We start from the raw sequence: 24,004 nt of genomic DNA on the forward strand, positions 1-24,004 counted from the left end.
CAGATTGGCTCCACTAAGGAGATACCTGTGGGAGCTTGATGCTGCCCACAGATATGGTTCCAGAGTCAGAGAGAAATGCAGTATGAGACAGGTGGCAACCAGAGATCCAGGACTACCTGCAGCCTCCTCAGCTGCACATCTTCAGATGCTGCATTATATTTGGTGAGAACATTTCAAGAGTTGTATTAGGGAAGGAGGCAGTATGGGAGAAGGGGTAACCAAGGAGTGGATGGTAGCACAATGTCTTCTTCCTAATAAACTCTTCTTTCTAAAATAGTCTGGAAGGGGACGCCTGGGTGGCTCAGTGGTTGGGCATCTGCTTTCCAGCTCAGGGCATGGTCCTGGAGTCCCGGGATGGGGTCCCACGTTGGGCTCCCTGCATGGAGCCTGCTTCTGCCTCTCTCCCTCTCTCTCTTTTTCTCTGTGCCTCTCATGAATAAATAAATAGAATATTTTTAAAAAATAATTAAAATAGTCTGGAAGAATATGATCCACAAGAGCAAAGAGTATTGAGTGAAGGTGGTTGACACTTGGTTCACAAAAGCTACATGTATATATTTATTGTATATTTATATATTGTGTATACACACACAGAGACACACAGAACATATGCTTGCTACTCTGTGTTCTAAAATGTATGTGACCAACATTCCTGGTATCAGCATCCTCTGAACCTACTGCCACCTACCTACCTTGGACAGTTCAATGTTCTTCCAAATGTGACAATCATGAATTTTTTCAGTAATGAACCTTATTCATTGGCTCCTTGAAATATGTGTAGCCTGAATGTAACCCAGCTGAGGTTGTGGATGTGGCTTACTTGTCTTTGTGTCTCAAGCAAATGTTGATGAATATGAAATACTATCGGAGAAGACACTTGATTGAGTGGACACCAGAAGGATCAACACTGGGAAGATATACAGGGGGAAAGACTGCAAAAAAAACTGATTAAAAGGAGCACCAAAAATGACACTCTACAGGATCATTTCCAGTCCCACTATATTGTTGTCATGGCCATGGAAGCTTGCTGGCCTTCATGTTTCAGGTCCTATCCCAGATTATTCTCAAGCTGACTGTCCTTTTCTTAAACAGGACATGGGCTTCTTAGTTCAGTGAACCAAAGAGAAATTTTCAAAGTTCTTCCTTATTTGAAACTCAAAGTATCTTCCAAGTGGCTGTGGTGGAAGGATGGAGGTAGAAAAGGCAGAAATGTGTCACCCATCTTGGGGAGGACTTGAGGTCATATTATTGCTGTAATTATGTTTAGAAGGTTGTTCTAGAATCAGAACTGCCTTTTCTTCAGAATGGGGCAACTAAGTAATGGACTTCATTTGTCCAAGAAATACATTCAATGATGCAATGGGGTCTTGAATTGTTTCTTAAAGACCATTTTTTCCCTTACCTGGATTAAGACCTCATTAGCATAAGAACCTGGTGTTCTGGTCTAGCTTTTCTGTAGACTCAGAACACATTCCTTAATATCACTGCAGAATTATTACAAGGTCTTATGCTCTTTGACTTCTCCATAACTAGATTATCCTTCTTTTTCTCGAAATTGTACATTTTTTCCAAAGTCAAGCTCAATTGTGTAATGACCTAGAAAAAGCGTTGTCAGTTCTGTGTAGTGTACGATGTCTTTTTTCTTTCTTAAATTCTCATAGATGGCATACTTGTTGGTACTAGGCAGTGAAACATCTGATGCTATGTTGTTCTGCTCCCTTCCTTGGTTTGCATTAAGTGTCTGTAATTTTTCTTCTTTATAAAATTGTGAAGAAATCGAAGAGAAGGACCCTCGGTTTGTGTTTGGTGAGTGCATAGGCAACTCAGGATAGTGGGGAGACCACCAGCTTAATGATAGGCCAATCTGGGTTTTAATCCTGGTGGGCTCATTAGAAGTTGTATGGTCTTGGTCACTGTATTAGCCTTCTCTGAACATTGATTTACTATCCTAGAAAAATCATTAAATCAATCCATTAATCAGTGTCTGAAATCTCTGCATCAGTGGGGATAGAACAGATACTCAGTGAACTTTGACCTGTTTGACAGTTTGAGGTTTAGATTCTATTAGACAGGGCCTTTTGTTTGGTTTATTTCAAACATTGCACACAGTTGCATATGGCTTTCTGCTTCTATAGACTTTGGGTATAAAGAATGTTGGGACTCAGGACAGTGCCTACTACAGCTCTTTGAGTTCCACAGCAACCCACAGGTGGGTAGGATGGAAGACAAATCCAAGGTTTGGTAAGTTTGGGGGGGTCACAAAGCTAGAAAGAAGTCACTCTTGGATTGCCTGGCATCTAAATCCCCTTGGCTTCAAGATGGCAGAGGAGGAATAAGGAGGTAAGTGTTTAATGGGTACAGAGTTTCACTATTGTCAGATGAAAAGTTAGTTGTGGGGATGGAAGGTGGTGACGGTTGCACAATATCATGAATCTTGCTGAGCTGTATACATAAAAATGTATAAGATGGAAATTTTTATGTTACATGTATTTTGCCACAATTGAAACAGTTAAGTGTGCATATAGAATGTCTGGAACAGGGATCCCTGGGTGGCTCAGCGGTTTAGCACCTACCTTTGGCCCAGGGCGTGATCCTGGAGTCCCGGGATGGAGTCCCACATCGGGCTCCCGGCATGGAGCCTGCCTCTCCCTCCTCCTGTGTCTCTGCCTCTCTCTCTCTCTATGTCTATCATAAATAAATAAATCTTTAAAAAAAAAAAAAAGAATGTCTGGAACACTCATAGCCTGTGCTCTATCTATGCTAGCTATTTGCTACCTCTCTTTCCTCATTGGGATACTCATTCCTCTGAACATACTGTAGAGCCGAGATTCTGTGAGACTCAACTTTAGTGAAGGTATATTCAGTTTTATAAAAATAGTAGATTAAAATTCTTTACCTAAAAAGGTCTCTTTCTTCATTTCTAAAACTTTCAGAGAACACTGAAAAAGCTAGAATGGTGCAAGAGGGTTGTCCTGGGGTATTGGCCTAGTTCCTAGAAATTTGGTCATTAAACCCTCTGAATGGCAAATCTTTAACAAGGAGCAGAGTAGGCTCTGCGTTTAAATTTGGAGAGGAAAAAAAAATAAATAAATAAAAATAAAAAAAAATAAATTTGGAGAGGGACAAAAATCTTATAAAAGTTGAAGAAACTCAACACAAGCAGAAGACTTTCTTCAGTTTCTCTTGATACAGGACCTATGATTCTTACTCCTACCAACTGATATGTAAAATACTTTATATTACATTAAGAGTGTCCATATATTACTTGACTAGTAACATCCCCCAATAAGCAAGAGTGATTTTCCATCCTTTAAAGATGAGTAAACTGAGTTCAATAAGTTTTCATTGGTTTTCCCTGGCTCAAAAGCTAAACGACAGAACCACCCTTGTGTATAGTTTAATTTCAAATCCCTTCACATTTCCTGGGATTTAGAGACATTGCACAGATGTTGCAACTTGTAAAGCATGACCTCTGCCCTAGCAAATACAAAGATAAGCATTATTGTCTCTGCCAATGACATAGTTTTACTGTTACAAATTTTAAGTAACCTCAACAACAACAACTGAAGTTATGATCTTTAAGGACAAACACAGTTCAGTACAAAATACGCCAAATTTCAAACTAATGACACTTGGCAGATCTATACCATGGTTTAAGAGAAGTTAACAAAATTAATATGGTATTATTTTGAAAGATATTTACTGTCTCTATTATCTCCAAAGGCATGCATTATAAAAGATGGTGCTGTGGGCTGAATTGTTTCTCCCTTTCCCTATTCCCATCCCAGCCCCACACTCATACCCTTCCATCCCCACAACACAACCCCCACGCCCAAATTCCCATGTGGAAGCTCTAATCCCAGATGCAACTGTGTTTAGAGATGGTCCTTTTAGGAAATAATTAAGGTTAAATGATATCATAAGGGTAGAGTGCTGATCAGATAGGACTGGTGGCCTTATTAGAAGAGATATCTCTCTTCCTCTCTCCCAAGCAGATGCCAAGAAAAGGCCATGTGGAGCAAACAGAAGATGGCGGCTCTGCACTAACCAGGAGGAGGACCCTCACCAGAGCCCAACCACCTTGGTACCCTAAGTTCAGATTTCAGTCTCCAGAACCCGAGAAGGGATTCCACTCAAAATTACTGAGTCAGGTCAAAGAGCTTTCACACAAAGCTTCAGAAAAAAAATTAATAAACAGAAAAAAATAAAATTAAACTTGAGGCATTTGTAAGATGAAAAGCATCAAGATAATCTAATAGGGTCTGCCTAAGAAGGAAAAAATCAACACGGGGGAAAATATTTAAAGAAATACCAATTGAAATTTTCCAGAATTAAAGAAACATTAAGCTTTAAAATTGAAGTGCAGAAAGCACTAAACAGGAGAGATACAAAAAAAAAAAAAAAAAAAAACGAACTCAGATTTAAGTACATTGTCATGACATTTCAGGACATTGAATACAGAAAGAAAAATTTAAAGCACCATAAGAGGAAAAGCAGATCAGTCACAGAAGTATAAAGATGGTATTGTTATGGAATATTGGACATGAACTAAGAATGGGGTGATATTTTCATTGGGTTGAACAAAAAGAACTCTGAAGCTAGAATTGTATACCAGCTGAAGTACCATTTAAATGAGACACTGACATAAAGATATTCGCAGACCCCCAAGCCCTTTCAAAGTCTATCAGACGAACACTCTCTTGACACATTCTTGGAGAAAGTATCGGAGCAGAAGAGAAAAATAATGCTGGAGGAAGCAAAAGATAGCAGAAGGAGTAAGAACAAGTCAGTGACCCCATGGACTTCATTTTTTGTTCAAATGAGCACAAAAAACCCTCATCCCAGCAACCTTATTCATCCCGCTGCAGAACTATACTCAGGATGCCAACAAAGGAGCAGGAGAGACCCACAGAACCTGGACTGGATCAAGACACATCTTTTGTAGGACAGAATATAGAAATGATCGTCTTAATTGACAGCAAAACATAAATATATGTATGGGTCCTATTGAATTAGCATGAATTTGTTAATAAAAGAAAGAGAATGGAATCCTAGAATCTTTGGAAAAAAATCACCTGAAATGCCAAAATTGACACAGACAAGGATCAATAAAACAAATTGGATAGAATAATAACTGCTAATGATGGAGGGCACATGGATGGCTTCGTGGGTTGAGTGGCTGACTCTTTGATTTTAGCTCAGGTCATGATCTTGGGGTCCTGGGATCCAGGCCCCTGTGCAGCTTTTGGCTCTGCAGGGAGTCTGCTTGAGGGATCTCTCTTCCTCTCTCTCTTTCTCTCTCTCTCTCTGCACCTCCCCCACCTCTCTAAAGTGAATAAGTAAATCTTTAAAAAAAAATCGTTAATGATGTTGAAATAACAATTGAACCCTTTACACCCAAAAAGCCCTGGGTCCAGAGAGTTTTAGGGATAAATTCTATCAAATTTATAAGAAGCAGATAAAGTTATCCTTGTTTTATGCATGCTAATATTTTGTATGTGTATTTATATATAACATGTAAATTGTATTTCATTCTTTGGACTTACATACCCATTTCTCTTTCCTAGTTATATATTTTTTTTCATTTTCTTGTCAACTTTTATTTTATTTATTTTTTGTATATATTTTTATTGGAATTAGATTTGCCAACATATAGCACAACACCTAGTGCTCATCCCATCAAGTGCCCCCCTCAGTGCCCATCACCCAGTCACCCAAACCCCCCACCTCCCCTTCCACCACCCCCTGTTCATTTCCCAGAGTTAGGAGTCTCTCATGTTCTGTCTCTCTCACTGATATTTCCCACTCATTTTCTCTCCTTTCCCCTTTATTCCCTTTCACTATTTTTTATATTCCCCAAACAAATGAGACCATATAATGTTAGTCCTTCTCCAATTGACTTACTTCACTCAGCATAATACTTTCCAGTTCCATCCACATTGAAGCAAATGGTGGGTATTTGTCATTTCTAATGGCTGAGTAATATTCCACCATATACATAGACCACATCTTTTTTATCCACTCATCCCTCGATGGACACCGAGGCTCCTTCCACAGTTTGGCTATTGTGGACATTGCTGCTATAAACATTGGGGTGCAGGAGTCTCAGTTTTTCACTGCATCTGTATCTTTGGGGTAAATACCCAGCAGTGCAATTGCTGGATCATAGGGTAGCTCTATTTTTAACTCTTTGAGGAACCTCCACACAGTTTTCCAGAGTGGCTGCACCAGTTCACATTCCCGCCAACAGTGCAAGAGGGTTCCCCTTTCTCCACATTCTCTCCAACATTTGTTGTTTCCTGTCTTGTTAATTTTCCCCATTCTCACTGGAGTGAGGTGGTATCTCATTGTGGTTTTGATTTGTATTTCCCTGATGGCAAGTGATGCGGAACATTTTCTCATGTGCTTGTTGGCCATGTGTATGTCTTCCTTGGTGAAATTTCTGTTCATGTCTTTTGCCTATTTCATGATTGGATTGTTTGTTTCTTTCCTGCTGAGTTTAATAAGTTCTTTATAGATCTTGGATACTAGCCCTTTATCTGTTATGTCATTTGCTAATATCTTCTCCCATTCTATAGGTTGTCTTTAGTTTTGTTGACTGTTTCTTTTGCTGTGCAGAAGCTTTTTATCCTGATGAAGTCCCAATAGGTCACTTTTGCTTTTGTTTCCCTTGCCTTCATAGATGTATCTTGCAAGAAGTTGCTGTGGCCAAGTTCAAAAAGGTGTTCTTCTCTAGGATTTGGATGGAATCTTGTCTCACATTTAGATCTTTCATCTATTTTGAGTTTATCTTTGTGCATGGTGTAAGAGAATAGTCTAGTTTCATTCTTCTGCACATGGCTGTCCAATTTTCCCAGCACCATTTATTGAAAAGACTGTCTTTTTTCCAGTGGATAGTCCTTCTTGCTTTGTTGAATATTAGTTGACCATAGAGGTGAGGGCCTATTTCTTGGTTCTCTTATAAATCATAATATAGAATTATATATACTATTATGTAAAATATATAACACACATATTATATAAAATTATCTATAATATATACATAATGAGTATTATATAACATGTTTATTATTATATATTACATTATAATATAATATATTATTATATATTATGTAATATATGATGATATATATGATGTATATAATATGTGCTATATATGAAATATATATGATAATACACATATAAAGTTTTCTGTAATATAAGTTATATGTTATGTAATATATATGTATTATTATATTATAATATAAATATTATATATAATAATTGTATATAAATACAAAATTTATATATAATATTATATAATGTATATAGCATGAAAATTTTATAATATAATTACAGATGTATGGAATTATATGAAAAATATAGCTACTAATAATCTATAACATTATTGCATATATTATTATATAGACAGAATTCTAGATTATGGTTTGCCACTCGGAAAAGAGAAATGAGCATTTAAGTCCAGAGAATCAAATAGAAAGAAGAAAGAGCAGAAAGGTCAGGAGCTGGAAGCCTGGAGAAGAGGAGGATAAATACTCTGAAGAATGGACCAGAGCGTGTGGTTTGGTGGAAAGGGGGCTATTCATATGATATATGCATGGAGAAGAGAGGCAGAGCTAAAATAAAAACAAAGCCTTTATTTGGGGTCTTAGAATTGTAGTTTGGGGAACCCCGAATTAGTCAATAACCCCAATAGTGCCATTCCTGCCAGGAACAAGGTCAAGGGTTTCGATAGACAAAAGGGAATGCTTATAAGTGTCATTTATGAAGAATTTGATTGGCAATGGCTGCAGAAAACTAATCTTGACTGAACATAACTGGTTGTCAAGGCTATCACTAAGCAAAGTCTCCAACTGGGGGTAGCAACTTGCAGTTTGGGCAGAGTCCTTGGAATATGGTTCTTCCTGTGAGAATGTACATAAGGCCCATCTCCTTCCTGGCCTCTCAGTTCCATTGTAAAACCCCTTGACATAAGTGACCCCATTTCATTTCACTTTTCATGGATATAAAGTGCCTGGCTCAAAGATGGAGTGGAAAGTTTGGAAGATCCAGCTGATCTTGCTCTGAATGTTTAATGAATACGATATCCTTATCTTGTGTACGTGTGTGTGTACACGTACACGTGTGCGCGCCTCTGGGTTTGGACTGTTCTTGTCATTGGAAGCCTTGATTATGATATTGAGAACATCCACCATGGCAGCCCTTGCCTTGATTCTGTGTTCCTTAGTGGTATGAGTCGTCAGTGGACGACTGGTGGGTGGGGTGTTGGGATCACTTGGGTCTCTCAAGAATGTGGCCCTCAGACTGTGGGAGTCTTTTAAAAGGTGATGCATTGGGGTCTTTGGAAACATCAACTTGTTGCCTCACTTCTGTGGTGGTGAGCAGTAGCGCAGGGCCAGTATGAACCACTCAACAACGGTTGGTCCCTCTTTTCCCTTTTGTAGGACAGGGTGGTGAAAAGCATCAGGTTTTAAGTTTCAGTTTCTCAATCTCTATTACCTCCCACTAGTTCCCCTTGCAAAGTGTTTCTGTAAAGATCTACAGGGAATGTCCTCAGCGGTGGGACTCCTTAGCAGCTGCATCCCTCTCCAGAATGTCTCAATTGACATCACCAGGACTGGGCTTGACCTCCACTAGCACAATGGTAGCAGGATCATGGGGCCTGGCCTCTGGTGCTTCGGCGTATTGGCACACTACACAGCTGAGCCATGCCCAGGCCCCTTCTATGGGGGTTCCACATTCAGTGAAGAGCTGGAGTTTTAGATTCCCCTGGTTGTTTATATCAGGTCATTATATCTTAAGCCACCATATGCCAGGGCTGATACCTACATATTTCATAGGGTCAGTGCACATGGTGTGATAGCAGGGAGGTCTGCAGCCAGAGGGGGAGTGCAGGCCTAGGCTACACTTGCCTTCATGAGAAACCATAACTGCCTGACCAAGGGCGCCCCTATCATACAGGTTAGGACTTGGAGGCCTGGTACTACCACAAATATAGTGGTCAAGAAAGAGGATGCTCCCTCTCCTCCTTCAAAGGACACTTCCCAGCCCCTTTATCCAGTAGACCACATTGGAACAGGAGTTGCCACGCGCCTGTCCCAGCCATTAACTAGTGCAAGGGGACCTTAGGGAACCCTAAGGAATTTCCCCTTAAGGGAAAATCTTAGCCGAGTCACCTGACATCAACAGCGAGGTCAGTGCTTAGAGTCTGGAAATACATCTGAAAGCAAACTAACACCTGTGGTGGGGATTCATGCTCCATGGGCGCTAACAGGCTGAAGCCACAGCTGTGTGACCTCAAACCAGTGCCTACGGGCAGCAATCTGGGGCTCATAAAGCCTCTGCTTTTTCATCCAGAGTTTGCACTTTGGGCTGGGAACCTGAGCCTGTGTTCTGCATAGGCAGGTGGGAGGGTGCTGTGCAGACAGTGCCAGCAAGCTGTGGCCCCTTCCAGATAGAACCACCCCCATGGGAGAGTCAGCCATTTGCAGCCAAAAAACACTATCCATGGTCAGTCGCCAACACAACTCTATCATCTTCTTCAGGACACCAATAGTTATGTTTTTTTTTTTTCTAGTAGACATTTTATTGACTGTAAATTCACATGTAACTTTTGACATTTTCACTCTGTGCCAATAAGGAACACAGGACCCCTCCCTGTGGCTGCGTGACAGACTGTACCGCACACAGTTCTGCAGGGAGCAACGCAGAGCTGTCCGCACCACACACTGTTAATAACTGTTAAGTGGAGCACAGGGTGCCAGATGGTGAGTTGTTGTTCAACAACAGATCATAAGAAAAACTGAATGGAGAAATTTGTCACTCACGAGTCCTGGAGGATGTATACGATGTGCCCTCACAGGCCCCAAGGGGAGATCAAGGCAGGAGACACGGAGAACAGGGCTTGGGGCCCATGCCTTTATTCAAGTCTATGGGTGGGGTACTTTAGTGATCCTCGGCTCAGGCCAGATTGATGGATTCAAACCCAAAGGGTAGAGTAGTGTTAAGCCCCAAGAGGTTTCATCTAAGGGACGTATGATGGGAAAGTCCTGGGAGGCAGAGGAGACCGTTGAACACAGGATCTATTGAGAATTCATATTAGGAACTCACATTTGCTCATGACTCTGTGGGCCATTACCCAGGGCATTGGCTTCCAGGAAGGGGCCAGTGTGGCTGCTTGGCCAAACAAAATCAGTGATGAGGCAACAGTGCCATGGAGTAGCTTGGCCAGACTCACAACAGGAAGCCAGGTAAGAAGGACAGAGAAGAGGAGAAAGCTAAGCAAGGAGTGGTCTGGGCTAGAGAACAGTTTCAACCTCTTCCATCAGGAGCTCTGGAGAATGAATTGCACCAGACTTCATGCATTTGAGGTGAGTATGCCAGTCTTTTGCACCCCATGCCCATTGATTGCCAGCAGCCCTAGGGGGTGGTGAGGTGGCTTCCATGGGGCCTATGGCAATTCTTGGGAGGAAAAAGTGGCTGTGATCCAGTAGCAAACACAACTCACAGCAACTGGGGGAGATGAGTGCACCATTTCAGAGGAGACCGAGGTGGGCCCCACAGCAGTCACCACACATGGTTTGTAAGAGCAGTGCCAGGATTCCAGCCCCGGCAGGCGGATCCCAGAGCCCTTGCTGTTTGGACAGGCCACCCAATACTTTGTGTGACTGCAGAGGCTGGAACATGTTGATCTCTTAATTTTTAAAAATTATCACTAAGTTCATTTTCAGTTCAAAACTAGATGATGATTTTGGATCTTGGGCCAAAACACACTCCCTTGCTTAAGCTTGAGAGTCACTGTTCTCTTCAGCTCCCACGGTTAGGTTCTGTTTTCCAGAACAAGCAGATTCTGGCCACTCAGGAACTGCCTTTCCTGCTGCTCTGCTGTGGAAAACATTTCGGACCCTTGTACCTTCTTGCAAATATTCAAAACGATTGAACTTCAAAAGCAGTTGTCCCATCACCTGAAAGTATTCTTTCCAATGGAACAAACAATAATTATTGCTAGCATTTTGGGATGATTTCAGTCAATCAGCAATAAGCATCATGAGTAAGGGTCAATTATGTGGTGATGTTCATGCAGGGAAAATATGAAGTGGACTCACAGGGATCGAGAATGAAGGGCAGATGGAGAGAAAATTGGGAGCAAGTAGCTCTTTCAGATAGAAAAGTTCAAGTAGATCTGATCAGGTGTGATTTGGGCCAAGACTTGAAGAAAGTGAGGGAGTCAAGCACATGGAAGAGTCTTCCAAGCAGAAGAAATAAGAGCAAGGGTGCTGGGGTGGGAGGCTACCTGACAGGCATGAGGAACAGAAGAAAGCTGGTGGGAAAAAAAAAAAAAAAAAGAAAAAAGAAAGCTGGTGGGGCTGAAATGAGGGAGCAGTGGAGGCAGAGGTAGAAGGTGAGGTCAGGACAGTTACTGGAGGAGGCAGGTCTATGCACGTGCTCCAACTTGCATGTGGATTTTGGAAGGGACACCTTCGCTGTGGACATAACAGCAAGTCTCAGGATGGACAACTGAATTCTTCTGAGATCTGAGGCAAATTAGTTTGTAATCATTAGACAATGACCAGAGACTCAGAAAATTGCCTGATATTCATGGGAAAGAACGTATACCCCACCCAATTCTGTCTTTACAATAAACTCGTGGTGAAATATGGACGTGAACTGACCTTGTGGTCACACTCTAAGCTTCTCACCTTGAGCCAGACAAGAGCCCCTAAGCGCTTCCTGCCTGGGTGCAAGGTTCCAGGCAACTTATAAAATCTATAAAGCATTCCTATAGCCCAGAGAATTCCTCCAAGCTCTGCCTTTCACTCTCACCCTTTGAACTCTTTTATCTCATACCTGCATGTCCCTTCTCATCCTTGTCTTTGGGGATCAATAACCAGGTTGGACTATCTTCCTGGCTTTCCTTTTTGTTCTCTTTGTAAGATAACTTGCTATCTCAGCAACACACACCATAGGCCGTGAGCAGATATCTCTTCGTTCCCTGGCAACAAACCACATTCATTTGGGAAAATCGTGTTAATTTTTAGCTGGGATTCATGAAAATAAAGATGCCATTTTCCCCTCATCAAGCCCACAGACCCCTGAACTGTATCCCTGTAACCATGCATTCTGTGGACCTCCAATTAAGCATCTCAGTACCACATGGAAGGAGCCTTAATCCCTGAGTATTAAGTCAGTGTGATTTGTATCTCTTTATAATAGTTAGCCTGCCCTCATTAATATACCCCCTCCATTGTAAACACTTTGAACTCTCTCCTCCAGCTTATTGACCTCAAATTTCTGCCTAACTTTTAGTGTACTGGCTGGTGGTGGGAGAAGATGGAGAAGACATGGAATTTCAAGACCAACAGGTAGAAGTATATCTATTTATCTCCCTTTGCAGATCACTGAAGCTCCAGTGTACCTCCAACCCAGACAGAGCTACAGCTACCAATGGTATCTAAAATCAGGAAGTCTTGCATAAAGAGCCTCCCACCTCAAATATAATTGGGCAAGCCCCTGCCCCCAATGTAGCAGTGCTTCGGAGCTCCTGGATCCATCTTTTTTCCAAGCTTGATCTATTCCTGAATAATGAAAAGTATGCCAGTATTTGTGGATTAAACTAGTGCTTAAATATTAGGGTTTGAAATCCACATGTAATTAATGCATAATTCATCAAAATCAATGTATAGACCTCTGAACTATTTCCCACAATTGTAATAGCAATTGAACTTTCTAATGCTCAAGTGAAGCTTAATAGTATTAAAAAGTCATTAAAGGGGCACCTGGGTGGCTCAGTCAGTTGAGCATCTGCCTTCAGCTCAGGTCATGATCCAAGGATACTGGGACAGAGTCCCACATCAGGCTCAGAGCCTGCTTCTCTCTCCTTCTGCCTGCCACTCTGCCTACTTGTGTGCTTTCTCTGTTAAATAAATAAATACATACATACATAAGTAAAGTCTTTACAAAATAAAAAATGAATAAATAAATAAAAAGTCGTGAAAAATATCTAGGACTCGGAGTGCCTGGGTGGCTCGGTCGGTTAAGCATCTGCCTTTGGGTCAGGTTATGATCCTGGAGTCCCAGGATGGAGCCCCACATGTGTGTGTGGGGGTCCCCTGCTCAGCAGGGAGTCTGCTTCTCCCTCTGCCCCTCACCCTTCTCTTGCTCTGTTGTGCAGGGTGCTCCCTCAAATAAATAAATTTTTTAAATCTAAAAAAAAAAAAATCTAGGACTTATTACAAAGGTCAATGTCTATCAGTTGAGATGAGAATACCATTAAATACAAAATACATCCAAAACCAATAGAATCAGGGGATCCCTGGGTGGCTCAGTGGTTTAGTGCCCAAACTTCAGCCCAGGGCATGATCCTGGAGTCCCCTGATGGAGTCCCACATCAGGCTTCCTGCTTGAAGCCTGCTTCTGCCTCTGCCTGTGTCTCTGCTTCTCTCTCTCTCTTTCTCTCTCTCTGTGTCACTCATGAATAAATAAATAAAATCTTTAAAAAAGAAAACAAAATAAAACCAATGGAATCAAAATGCAAGTATAAACAGGTTTCTTGATTTGTTTTCTAATCAAGAAGCCTGATCAAGTTCTGTAAGTTAGAACATATTTTTAATAAAATCCCATTTTAGTTTAGCAACTCAAACCATCAGAGGTTTCTCTTTGGATTTCACTTATATTTGTCCTTTCATTAATGCTGTTCCTTGCTTTGGACTTGGATCATCTCATCCCAGTGTCTACACTGGAACTTGAAACCCATCCTAGTTTTACTCGGCTGTGTAGGATGCGTGTGGGTTGAGACTGTGTCTTGGTGTTCAGATGCTGGAAATGCACATCATCAGAAATTTTACTAGTGCTAGTTGGCAGGTGCTGCAGGTCACACCCATCTAGAAGGCTTAAGAAAAAGATACGAACATTGGCTGGGACTCATGAAGAATGACACCAAAACTTTCCCCTTTGTTGTAATGGTTTGTGGGAGAAAAGATAGAATAAAGCAAGGCTATGCAAGATGTTGTGATAATTAAACTGGCATTTCCTCATTGACTGGGGACACACACCCACATGCAGAATAGTGTTTGGATGAAGATACATGGAACTAAGATACAGAGGCAGAAACTCATAAGGCAAACTCAAGAGCTCTTGTTGTCTGGTATGGCAGGAATAGTTTGCCTCTAGGGCAGAGGGGTGTTCCAACATCACATCAAATAACCAGTAGATCATTGTTCAATATAGAATAGAAAGACAAATCCATCCATATCATCCACGCCTGTTTGTGAGCACATGTTGTACAGAGAATCAATGATACTGGAAATATTTCCCACAATTAAGAACTGTGTAGAACAAAGGTCAACTCTAGGAATTAAGGAAACACAACCAGCTCTAAGAAAAGTTGCAAAGTCGGCGATATTATATCTTGGCAACTGTATCCCTCTGAGTATTTCCCCTATACGTCTCCCCATAAGGTGCTTGGAGCTTGATGCCCCCATATAGTACTTTCTTGCTAATAAAAATCACCCTTTTCCCTAGAGTTACCTCTTTTTCTTCTCTTCTTCTGTCCAACAAATTGAATCCCACCTCTACTTAGTGTAACATCACTGCTTTTAGGGAATATATCATTAAAAAAAAAAAAAGGAAAAGCTATTACCATGCTTTACAACTTTGAACATAGCAGGATTTTAATTGAAGTCTTACACTGGGCCTTCTTGATTCATGATGGGAAGAAATAATTAACCTTAATGCCAGGTATTAGGTAGTCAACTCACTACATCTACACTTAACATTAGTGCAAAAAGTCTCATGGTTTAGAGCCTCATCTTACTTCCTGACTCTTTAGCCAGCAGCTATTATTACCTAGCAAAGAAAGAATGAAAGAAAAAAAGGAAAAAGAGAAAAGCTTCAGACACCATCCTGTTATTTATATCAACAAAAAGGTTTTGTTTGCAACTTTCTTGAGAACATAGTAAAATGTCTCCAACTTACCCAGAAAAATACATGAGATTCCTTTGCCAATTTTTCAAAACTGAAAACAGTTTAACAACAACAAAAAATCCCTTAAATCATCATTAAGATGTTTAAATGTTACATTTGATGTTTACTGCCTTACATTTCTGAAATCGATGTAAAGAACACCTTTCTGTATTTTTCCTCTTTGTTTATCAAGCTACATTTTCAAAGGGTGCCATCTTTTGGTCTGACTTTGAAATATCCATGGACTCCCCATTCCAGAATGCTTCTAGAAGCTTACTGTTCAGTGGCCCTGCATGAATAGAGAAATGTTTGCTTTCTATTTCCAGCCACCTGGGTGGCATCAGATGTCTCCATCTTCCGAGAATCTGACTCAAACTTCTTGGCAGGCACTGGCTGGAAATGCATTCTAACAGATGAGGATTGCAAAAATATAATGCCTGCAGATTTAGAGGCAGCTTTTAAGTGTCAACATATGTTTTACAAATGCACTTAGTCTCTGCACTGGGGACAGGTTGCTGCTCTATTGTGCTCTTTCCTGCCAAAGGAACCAGAAGTCCACAAGCCATGTGCTTTCCAGCCTCTTATACACATTCAAAATGGTATCGACCCTGAAATCTGAAGCTAATACCAACATAAAATACTGTAATCCCACTTATTTATTTGAGTCACTAAATAATTGATCATGTCAACTTTTAAAGTCCTATCTTACTCTTCCAAGTGCAAATGTACACCTGAAATCCTAATTAGCATGTGCTGGTTGCAATCATGACAAAATAGTTTTGTCAAAGTAACCTTCCTGATGATAGCAATTATAAAAAGATATTCAAAGGCAGCAAAGAAAAACTAAAGCATACAAAAACTGGATAGGATGTTACTCTTGAAAGAAAGAACACATATTAGACAAGCTCCATATTTATCCAACTTTTCCCCTCAGGGAAATACTTTCCCATTCTGGGAATAGAGCCTAAGCAGAAAGTAACAGTCATACTGAATTTGGGAGACAGTATTTAGAATTCATGGCTTTGATAAGTGACTGAAAATGAATCCTGGAGAGGAAGTAAGCACAAAGGGTGAGCCGCAAATTCTACAGAGAAATAGTCCTGACGGATGCCTGGGTGGTTCAGCGGTTGAGCGTCTGCCTTCGGCTCAGGTCATGATCCTGGGGTCCTGGGATCGAGTCCCACATCTGGCTTCCTGCATGGATCCTGCTTCTCCCTCTGCCTATGTCTCTGTCTCTCTGTGTCTGTCATGAGTAAATAAATAACAAATTTAAAAAAGAAAAAAAAAGAAAGAAATAATCCTGAAATAGTTAGTGGATACCTCAACAGCTGTGTGTAGACTGATCCTCCAAGAAATCCCAGCGGGAAGCAGCAGAGGCAGACCGAACTGCTGATGGATTTTAGCAGCTATGCTATCCTTGCAAAGTCCAACAAGTAGGAAGGGTTTATAAACACCTCTATTAGTGCATTAGTGGGCTCACAAGTCATCAGAAAATATCCATACTAAAGCACAAAAAGAGAAGAAGAAAGATAAGAAGAAAGAGACCACAAGAAATATGTGCGATGGAGTCATCTGGTTTACCATGCATATACCTGGAATTCCCAGAAGCCAAGGAGAGGCTGAATGAGACTAAAATAGTATCTGGACAAAGACAGAGAATTCTCCCAAACCTACTCAAGCATTAAGCTCCAGATTCAAGACCCTCAGTGAAGCCAGAGTATACATACACAAATACCATTAAAACATCTAAGTCATGGTTTTGAATTAGTTTGGTTTTCTTTTTTACTATAAATGCACCTGTTATGAACTTGCTCTTACAAGCATATTTCTGCACAAGTAGAAGCATTTTGCTTGTGGGGACAAGCAAGAATGGTTGGGGACAAGATAGAACGGTTGGTAAACGGTGCTGGAGAAATTGTCTAGAACCAGAGTTTCATTTCAAAAATTGTTGAGAAAATTTAAAAAAAATTTTTTCAAAAATCACAAGGAACGTTTTTATTTACTCTTACCCAGTATCCCCTAATGTTCATTTACATAGTCATAATGAAATTATCCCAAAGTCAAGAAGTCAATGTTGGCATAATACTAACTAAAGTGCAGATTTTATTTGGGTTTTGTATTTTTTTTCTTCCCATTAATGTCTTTTATCTTTCCAGGATCCAGTCTAGGGTCCCGTGATACATTTCGCTGTCATATCTCTATCTTCAATTTTTCAGAATAAAAGCCCCAGATGCATTACAAAGCTACACACACACACACACACACAGCTCCACAAACAAGACGTCTATTAGAGGAAAATATAAAGTTTTGATCATGTTCCAAAGAGCTCCACTGTTCCTTCTACCTAAGACACAGGCTGACTATGGCTTCAGCAAAAAGTATAGAAGAGGCTTCACAATCATTAATATTTAACCCATCCTGATCTCATCCAATAGTCCTTTGGATGTGTCATGTGCTTCTTTTTCTTTTTCTTATTTTTCTTTTCTTTCTTTTTCTTCTTCTTCCTTTTTTTTTTTTTTTTTTTTGGAAACCATGCAAAGGAGATTAAATGTAACTCAATGCTACCTAAATGCATTAAGTGCACCATTAATTACCAGAACAATTGATGAAAAGACAACCAATCATACTCTAGGAGTCAGAACTCACCTACTATAACCACTGTGCTGAGCTCTCAATTTCTTCATTTTAATTTTGTTCTTTTCTTCTTATGCGGTGAGGATCAGAACACCCTAAACCTCTCAAAGACCCAAGACAAAATCATCATCTAGTGAATATTTGTTCAACTGCTGAATTAAACACTAAGTAAAATACTTCAGCAGAGCAACTGAGATGCAAATGTATAAAATACTTAATTTGCTCTAGGAAATTAATTTCTCTCCCTTCCTCAGCTCCCACTTTACTAACCACTATATGTAGTGTTGGGGAGGAAGACTTTCCTCTGCCCTGTGGTCCTTCTGGCTGGACTTAAAATCAAACTGACATGAAGCAGACTAGCAGGAGAAAACCAAATGTAACAGGCGTATGTGCAGGGAATCTACACAGACTGGAAATTCCAAAGAAAATGAGGCAACATAAATCTTATAGGAGCTAAGGAGAGGGGTAGGGTCAGGGAAACAAAAGAAAGGTAGGCCATTAACAGTAGGGAGAAAGGAGATGTTTGTAAAAACAGGATTGCCCTATTATGCCTGTAAGTTTCTTAGGTAAAGGGGAGTCTCTGTTAATATCTCTCTTCTTGGGACAGGCTCTTCTTTCTGATGCAAATTTTAACAGTTGAAAGGGAGGCAAAGAGCTGTTCCTGCTTCTGTTTGGGTTTTGATTACTTTTAACTTGAAATAATCTTTATGCCAACATGGTCCATGTTGGGGTGAGCCTGCCCTTGGCCCCTACAGGAATTTGTCAGAATAGAGGTGACAAAAAGTCTGAAATCACACAGCAAAGAAATCATATTACGTTTTACATTGGCAGAAGTCGGGTCCCCAGGCTCAAATCCCCATTTCAGCTCTTCCCAGTTGCATATGTGGTGACAATAATAGTACCTACTTACAGTGTTTTGTTAACATAGATTAACATATACATTTTTGGAACGATGCTTGACACATGGTTTGTTCTCAATAAATACTACATTGTGATGATCACAATAAGAGCAAAAAATAAAATAAGACGAGGCAAGAAAAAGCAGTATACTAGGTACTCCTGGGGACTCTGTTGGTCATGCATTTTTCCTGTAAAGGGGCATATCATTAAGATTTTAGGCTTTGCAGACTACATATGGTCTCAGTTGCATATTCTTTTTTTTTTTTCTACAGTCCTTTAAAAATATAAAAATCACTCTTAGCTCATGGGCCATACAAAAATAGGCCAGATCTGGCATGGGCCAAGACAGCATCTTCATCACGGAAGTTGCCAAAAGGAAGTTGATCACTGTAATAACCACATTGGTTAAGATCAGTTTGTGATATATGTGGCAAATGTATGCACCCTATATACCCAGTCTTGTCTCATTCACAAGTACATTATGATGAACTAGGGTCGCTAAAGGGGAGGTAGGTGGGGGGATGGGATAACTGGGTGATGGGCATTAAGAAGGGCATGTGATGGATTGAGCACTGGGCGTTAGATATAACCAGTGAATCACTAAATTCTACCCCCGAAACTCATAATACAGTAGATGTTAACTAAATCGAATTTAACTAAAAAGTTAAAAAAAAAAAAACAAGGCCCATCTAAAAAAATAAAAATAAAAAGATGAACTACATGATATTGTCAATTCAGTAGATGAAAAAGTCGAATATTGGCAATCGCGTATGGCTGGATCTAATAGTAAGGGTATGTGACCTGATACCTGGATTCCTTACTTTTTTTTTTTTTAAGATCTTATTTATTTATTTCAGAGAGAGTGAGCAAGAGATAGGACACAAGCAAGGGGAGCTGCAGAGGCAGAGGGAGAAGCAGGCTCCCCACTGAATAGGGAGCCCAACATGGGACTAGATCCCAGAACCCCAGGATCATACCCAGAGCTGAAGGCAAACACTTAACCGATTGAGCCACCCAGACGCCCTACTTCTTATCTTATTATTTTCCCTTTCTGTTTGCATCTGTGGCATGAAAATAAGTTGTCTTGATGAAAAAACAAAGCCCATCAAACTTAATGTCTTGCATACTGGAAACAAAAGGCATAATAGAATTTGGGAAAATTGGTGTTTTTGTGTTTTGTTTTATTCACTTTTCAGCCAACTATCTTCACAAAACTGCAATCATTTCCTCTACCTTGTCTTCCAGATCCTTCTTGGTTGCTTCTTCTCCTGATTTAGGATTTACCAGCTTCTTATCTTACTTTATCTTCTTTCTAGCTCACTCATGTTTATTTTTTCTGCCCTTAAGGGATTGCACAGCCTTCCAAGTTGCCTGGCAGTAAGAATAATGGATTTTTCTCATAAACAATATGGGAAAGGAGAGAGTAGGTGGGTGTTCTGGAAACAAACGTGAGCTTGGGGCCTCCAAGGGTTTTCTATGCCCAAACCTCACAGCGAGAACATCTGGTGCTGTGTGCAGCTGTAGAAAGAGCTGTTTTTTAAAAAATAAACAGAGCTCTACTTTTTAAAGGGGAAACTGTGTTTTTTGTTATTTCAAAGTTACAAGTGCTCCCTCTTCTGTCAGCCTGTAGCATTTGTGCTCTCTTTGGGCCACCCTGCAAATCCAAGAAAAAGTCCTCAATTTAAACAGTAAAAATGATGCAGAATAAAGTTCTTCACCCATGGAAGCTTGAATTATGTAAGCCATGGAAAAGAATAAAGGAACATTCCTGGGGTAGTGACTGCCTGTACTAAACAGAATGTCCCCCAGTTGGTGGTGGAGACTGTGGTTCTATGCTCTTTGGATGGCCGGGCCACCTTTTGCAAACATGGGCCAGTTTCCTGGTGGTTAATCTCTAGCTCTGAAGGTTTCAAATGATTCACTGTGCATTGAATCATGCTTCTTTGATGGCTTGTTTGCAAAGGCCTAAAACTTCTCACTCAAACAACCCAATGCTGGCCTGCTGGCTCTGTGACCCTGACCCAAACCCACTCAAAGACAAGTGCCTTAGGATGGCCTGTTCAAGTTTCTGCTTCCTGTTGCATTTTTCACTTTAATCTTTTTTTTTTTTTTTTTTTAATGCCAAGGAGCATTTCTACTTCCAAGATTTTTCCAAGCACATTGTTGGGCTTTTCTTTTTTAGCTAAGCACTGCAAACTTTCATCATTAGGATCTCTTCTGTAAGTCAGATGACTTGTCAGGTGCAGCCCCAGGCTCAGGTTTTCTGGTCCATCTGAGTGATCTGGGAACCAGAAATAGGGAATTATTATGGTGGTTGGTACATTATTTTAAAAACATATTCTCACTGGGATGTTCTGACCCCTTTTGCAGCAAGAATGTATAATGACCTACATTGCATTCAAGATATACTCAAGAGAAAGTATTTCCACCTGAGGGAGGAAGAAGCCTTGGAATCACTAAATTCTATCCCCTTGGGCCACAGACACATGCCTGTCTTCTAAAAAATAAATCAATAATGCATGTGTTTAAATTTTATGCTCAAAGAGAGAAAAGTTTTGCTTTTTTAAAAAAGCACTCAAAATTTTAGCATGTGTGACTATGGAAAGAGAGTTGTGAAAGCTATTTATTTGCCTTCTTTTTTAAAACCTTTAGATTCAAAAAATGAGCTTTCAATCCAATCACTTGTTCTTAAATTGGAGAATACTATTTTGACACACTCTTTACTCCAATCATCACCATCAGATACCCTGAGAGAAGTCAAGATTACCAAAAGGATGCTTTATTTCCAGAAATAACTCCAGAATTAAATTTCTTCCTGGCCTGGAATTTGAAGGCTGGCTTTGAATACATCTTGGAATCTAGCATTCATTAGTCAGTTCCTATAGACTAGAACAATAGGATATTTAGTTGTAGGAAGGTAGAATGTGGTTAACCCTACGTGCAAAGGAACCCATAACCTTGAGGACCTATAGCTGCTACCTGATGTTTATGGTTTTGGTGAACAGTGGTAAAGACACTAGATTTTCCCAACAAGCATGATCTGACCACAATGGGATTAAATCCGGAGAGTAATTGTTCTTCATAACTTTACTGTATTATGTTTTCCTTGGTGTGACTGTTGTAGGTAAAGTCTAGGAGGCAGAAAGATGAAACAGGATACATAGCCCATGTTTACAGCACAAAATGTGCCCCAAGCCAAAGAAGTGGTACGCAGAAGAAATAACATGTATATTGTCAAAATTTTGTCAACTCTGGTTTATGAGAGGAAAGAAAGATGGCAGAGAGTAATGGCTGAAATTTTGATTTTCGTTCAGATTTATCAAAATTTATCCTAAGGATAAATTTATCCTGTGGTCTATGGTACCACAAAATAAAAGGGAAATTACACAATCCTCCAAACCTCTTACAAGAGAAAGCCTTTTGTCTACAACGTTTATGAAAATAACAATACAGAAGTAGCCACTTACTAACCCAGCATATGCGAAAAGCATTTTTCTTGCTTCTTATTCTTACTTGGATTCTGATTATTCCAATTGCCAGATATATAAGTTTCAGGTAGATGAGGCACTGGATGTTCTATTGAGTCTCTTTCTCTGCATTGACCTTTGCTCCATCTGCTTCTCTGCCTTTTCTCCTTCTGACTTTGGGAGAAAAATACAAACAATGTTGTAAATTATAAAACCCTCTACAGAGCTGGGCTCCATTACTTACTCTCTCACTCGCTTTGTCCTTCAACACATGACAATCACAAATGTTCTTCTTCCTAATGCTACTCTACTCTCCCTCCATTTTCACATTACCCACTCATCTGCTACACACCTTGGAATGATATTAACATATTTGTTTTGAAATGAGGGAGAAAGGATAGAAAAAAGTCAGAAGCTGTTGGCTTTCCTCTTGCTTCACAGAACATTTAGTATTGTTCAACGCCTCATTTGAGTCTCAAAAATATTAATTACAAATAACAAATGAAATGCCTTACTTATCATCCAAGGACTGGCTCAAGGAATTGCCCAGCAACAACAAATGAATCCACTTTCTTTGTCTTGTCACAAGGATCTCTAAGTTGAGTAGTGTGGGCAGTACTTCTAGCCTGGACATTTTAAGTAAATGTGATGTTTGACATGAGTTGCTGAGTCCATGCAGCTGTTAATACACTTTTTAGACTTTAGAGGTAAATAGCCAAAAAGTATTTCTTTTCATTTCTTCATTATCCACTTTGCAGTGTAGAGTCCAGTGACCCATGTGCTTGTGTTCTATAAGCTGATGTCTGTTTTGAGCCATAGGATTCCCAGGACATAGGGAATTTTAATATGAAAGGCACACCGACAAATCTTGTCTGACTCAATCCCCAGTGATTCAAAGATGAAAATCCCCATCAAAGTTTTATGGGGTACAAACCGGAAATGGGACAGTGAGACGCCATATGGTACAGACATCAAACTGATTTTCATCTTTGAATCTGAACTCCGCCAGTCATTTATCCTTTCCTTTCATAAGTTTTAAAATCTTTAAACCCAAATGTAAGGCTGAATTAGGATTTTCCCTGGCTGTTAGCAGGGACCTTTGTACTTCACCACTGTGCCACGGTGGGGGTGGGGGGAGGATTTGTGGGTGTTTGTCATTATCCACAGTCCTTCTGCCATTTGGAACAAGTTCTGTGTCTCTCCAGCCTTGGTCTCCTCTTGTGGAATATATGGTTGATAAGAGTACCTACCTTATAATTGAATCACAATGATTAAGTGAGATCATGACCAGAAAGCCAATTACGAACATATTGATTCCTGATAAGGAATCAATAAATCTTAAGGAAAGCATCACCAACATCATCACCCCAAATTTGAAGAACAGTTCAGGGTAATTCATGGACACTTAAAGCTTTTACTATGGAGCCATCATTACTAATGACACATAGTCACAGACATTACCACTTGCCCATAGCCTCAAGTACATCTTTTCATTGTCAAGTGCTTGCAATTTGCTTTGATTTAAGTTAATATATCTATTTCAGTCAAGAGGAGGAAAACAGAACAGAAAGAAGAGAGGAAAGCATTTCAAGTTGTACGTAATGAGGTGGACAAACTGTAAAATTTAAACCTTAGCCCCGTGTGGCTTTAAAGCAGTGAATTGTAGCGCAGAATATAAAATGCTAAAGCATAAAGAGAAGCTTACAAGAAGAAAACCTGACCGCCTCTGATTTGTAGGTTAACAATTAATGGTAGTCAAGATTAAAGATCTAATATGACCAGCACAGAACAGATCTTTCAGACAGACTGGAAGGGAGATTGGAGTTGGAAAGGGTGGTGTGGAGAGAGAAATGCTGGTAGGTACAATGAAAATTGTCTCATCTCAGCTAGTATGGGTCTGTGTCTACATTTTTATCTATGAGCATCCTATTTCTAAAAGAATGTGATCCATTCTCACTTTTTTGTTTCTTAAGTCACCTTGCTTGTTGGGCTGGGGCCTGGGGGTGAATTTTAGCCCAAAGTGTGATTATGTTTGTACTCAG

The 24,004-nt window shown here is 40.1% G+C and overlaps 1 long non-coding RNA gene across 1 annotated transcript; it reads right to left on the reverse strand.

The window, feature by feature from the left end:
- Positions 1-14,648: 14,648 nt before the first annotated feature.
- Positions 14,649-16,375, reverse strand: LOC140607552 (uncharacterized). Its single transcript, XR_012009525.1, has 2 exons — positions 16,282-16,375; positions 14,649-16,204 (listed from the first exon to the last, which is right to left on the reverse strand). It is a non-coding gene; the product is annotated as an uncharacterized lncRNA (long non-coding RNA).
- Between the last annotated feature and the right edge of the window lie 7,629 nt (positions 16,376-24,004).

Source organism: Canis lupus, chromosome 16 (assembly GCF_048164855.1).
Source record: "Canis lupus baileyi chromosome 16, mCanLup2.hap1, whole genome shotgun sequence".
NCBI lineage: Eukaryota > Metazoa > Chordata > Mammalia > Carnivora > Canidae > Canis > Canis lupus.